The following is a 4,151-nucleotide window of genomic DNA, read 5'->3' as shown; positions in this document are numbered from 1 at the left end:
TGAGTTCAAGCCCTGTGTTGGGCTCCACTCTGGGCATGGAGCCTCCTTAAAAAAAGAAAAAACAACAACAACGAGAATGGATAAATGGATGGTGAAATATCTATATCACAGAATTCTATTCATCAATAAGAAGGGGGGAAATTCTGATATACACAACAAGTTGAATGAATCTCAAAAGCACTATGCTGACGGAAAGAAGCAAGACACAGAAGAGTGCAAACTGTCTGATTCTATTTGTGTGAAACTCTAAAAAAGACAAATACAACCTACAGTGACAGAAAGCACACCAGTGGTTGCCTGATGTTGGGGGGCAGGTGTCAGGATGGGGCACAAAGGAAATTTTTGTGGGGCAATGAAAATGTTTTATATATTGATTGTGGTAGTGGTTACAAAGTTGTATACATTGTCAAAGCTCACTGAACTGTACCCTTAAGATAAGTATATGTATTGTTAAAATAAACAAACAAGACAACAGGCCCAAAATGGAGTTGCTTATGCTAAGCCCCACTTCACCAAACCAAGACTTAATTACAGTTTTGGCTCTCCCAGAAATAGAATCGTACACAATCAGGAATCACCTGATCAGTACTAGTTTGGTAGTCTGCCTGACAGACTCCTGCCATCCCTAAAGGAAAGTAACCTTGCAACAACCAATCTGGGTTTTTTGCTTAGAAAATTTCCTTATTCCCGCTCCCTTCCAGCCATAAAAATCTTTTATTTCTGTACAGCTTCTCAGGGCTCCTTTCCATCTACTAGATTAGATGCTGCTGTAGCAGGATTCTCGCATAGAGTCACGACGCCAATGTGGTTTTTTTTGTTTTTGGTTTTGTTTTTTGTTTTGTTTTTAGGAACAACTTTATTTGTGCCAGCATGGCTCAGTTGGGTTTTTACCCCAAGAACTGAGCACTGAATGCCACATGGCGTAGTTTTTTAAAATATGTTTTTACTTTTGGGGCGCCTGGGTGGCTCAGTCAGTTGAGCGTCCGACTTCGGCTCAGGTCATGATCTCACAGTTTGTGAGTTCAAGCCCCGCATCAGGCTCTGTGCTGACCGCTTGCTCAGAGCCTGGAGCCTGCTTCAGATTTTGTGTCTCCTTCTCTCTCTGCCCCACCCTCGCTCACGCTTTGTCTCACTCTTTCTCAAAAATAAATCAATGTAGGGGCGCCTGGGTGGCGCAGTCGGTTAAGCGTCCGACTTCAGCCAGGTCACGATCTCGCGGTCCGTGAGTTCGAGCCCCGCGTCAGGCTCTGGGCTGAGGCTCGGAGCCTGGAGCCTGTTTCCGATTCTGTGTCTCCCTCTCTCTCTGCCCCTCCCCCGTTCATGCTCTGTCTCTCTCTGCCCCAAAAATAAATAAAAAAAAAAAAAAAAAAAAAAAAAAAAAACGTTGGAAAAAAAAAAAATAAATCAATGTAAAAAAATTTTTTTAAAAATATATATATTTTTTACTTTTTTGTTTCCCATATATGGTAACACATAAACATGTAGTCTAATTAAGTGGTCTCATGTTACAAGGTCTTGAGGGCTGATGTCGCGTATGTGTATAGCCAGGTTGCCCTGAGGTTTTGTTTTTTTTTTCCTTAGGGAGGGGACCTTACCACACTGCCTAATTCAAATATATTTTTGCTTAAATAAACTCTTAAAATTTTTAATAAGCCTCGGTTTATCTTTTGGGGGGGTGGGAGAGAGAGGGAGAGCATCTCAATAAGGTTCATGAAATTACAAAAGGGAAAAAGGAGCCTTGGCTGAAAACATTTTCCCACAGCAGGAAAATTATTTATCCCTATGAAATGAGGGCAGAAAAACCCACAAACGCTTCAATGAGCTACCATCTCTCGCCTCTCAGATCAGGGAAAAGTTTTAAATACAACATAGTCTGTTGGAAAGGCTGTGGGGAAACAGGCTGTCAAATACAGTGCTAGTGGAAATAAAATTGGAACAGCCCTTTTGGTAGGAAATTTGTACATACCTAACAAAACTATATATGCACTTTTTGATGCAGCAGTCCTAGTCCTATGTATTTACCCTAAAGATATACCTCAGATAATACAAAAATACATATATGTACAAGGGTATTCTTTTCGGCATTGTTTATAATTAATATTGGAAACAACCTACATGGGAAAACATAGGAGAGTGGTTAAATTGTGTCTACATAATGGGGTACTGTGTGGCTGTGAGAAAGGAGATATTATCAAATGAAAAATGCAAAGCATGCTATCCTTCATGTAGGATAAATAAGATAATATACATATACCTGTTTATCTGAGTGAAAAGAAACACAGAAGGGATAAATCAGAAAGTAGAGTGGTTACCTTAGCAAGGGTGGGAGGGGCAAAATGTAATTCAAACAGAAACAAAGGAATCTTACTGCATTTCAAATGAATAACACAGCCTAATTGAAGGGGTTTGAGGAGGAGGAGAACTAATTCAAGTAGTTTTTGAACACAGTATTTTGACTACTATCATATTAAAGACAAAAGGAACTGTGTCAAATATTGAAGATTGTAAAACCCAGTATTTTGACTATAGACTGTCATGATCCTAAAGACAAAAGACTGTAATACAACTATTGACCTCTAGTTGGTAGGTTTGTTTTTTGAAGTAGTCTTATGGTTTAGCAATTTTGGTTATTTAATGTGTATGATTACACAAATAAGTAAATTTATTGTGGATAATGAGAGCCAGGTTTCTTTCTGTTGGAGAAGGGATTTACAAATATGGAAAGTGAGAAAACTAAAATGAACCTTGTGTTGTTGGGCTGAAATGTAAGGTATTAGTAATGAACTTATGTTTTCAAAATATAGATACCTATAGCAAAATATATAAATAGATATGTATGACTAGCTGGATTAGAATACATACATATATTTCCTAACTGTGTACACTAAGAGGGCCTAGAAACAATTAGACCCTAGTAGCAATGAACACTTTGTCAACTGGGGCTGAAAAAGAATAAGGTGAGTCTGTAGCATCTTGTAGTGCCAACAAGAAAGTGCTACAAAAAAAAAAGAAAGAAAAAAAAACTGTGATGGCAGCATGCCAAAGGGACACAGAAGTCAACTTGAAGGAACTCCCACTGGCCAAATCCGGAACAGTTTGAGCGGCAAAGAAAATAATGATAGTGATTATAATTCATCGAATAAAATAAGTCTGTACAGCTATACATACATAAATGGAAGAGAAAGCTCTTCCTTACAGTAGAACAGCAACTAATAAATACCAAAGGAGTTGGTGTTAGAAAATCATCAATAAATACAGAAGCCAATGGTTCAGAAATTTTATATAGAAAGAATGATAAAGAAAAGGTGGTAAAACGTAAACAATTGATGAATTTGGGTAAAGGCTACATAGAATTTCCTTGTACCATTCTTGTTTCTGTGTACATTTAAAATATCAAAGTTAAGTTACCACCCCCCCAAAGAAATATTAAAAAAATAGCGTGCTAGTATTTATGTTTCTAAACAGGCTTTCTAATGTTTTTCTTTCCCAGATAAAAACTACTGCTTGGGTGGCGGGCGTTGCAGAGGGGGCCAGAAAGCACAAGAGAGGATTATAGAGCATTTTACTACTTATTTGGATGTTCCTGGTGTTTCGCCATCCTGTTTTTGTTTTGTTTTGTTTTTTAAACGAAGTTTTTCGTTTGATTCACTGCCATTCTTTCCTCTCAGGTATTTTAAATTTATTTGTGCCTAGGTCCTTTACCTAACATGATTTACAGCATCATATCAAGAAAATTAGCGTCAAATCTTACCAAACAAACAAAAAAAAAAAGCCAAGGGCTTCACAGGGGGCGGGATTCCCCTCCGGGGTCACACGGAGGAGGGCGGGAACAAGACCTGCGCAAAGCTTCCGCTTTCATTTCTAACATCATAAGTCAACCATTCTCATTAAAGGAGTACGGCGGAAGGGTGATTTTCTGTCGGCAAACATTTCCCTAGCGACGAGTCCAACCATGACACAGGGATACCACAGGGTCGCATCACAATGGGTACTTTGTGAGAGCTCAAAAGCCAGATCAGATGACCTAGTTTGTGGTAAAACATTAAATTGCAATTCACTTGACCTGTCAGTTTCATTCTCTTCTATCTGTCTCTAAAATACTGAACTTCCGGGGTAGACTCCTCCCCCTCCATTCCTGGCCGGTGGTTTGA

This window comes from Neofelis nebulosa, chromosome X (assembly GCF_028018385.1).
Source record: "Neofelis nebulosa isolate mNeoNeb1 chromosome X, mNeoNeb1.pri, whole genome shotgun sequence".
Lineage (NCBI taxonomy): Eukaryota > Metazoa > Chordata > Mammalia > Carnivora > Felidae > Neofelis > Neofelis nebulosa.
This window is presented reverse-complemented; position numbering follows the sequence as displayed.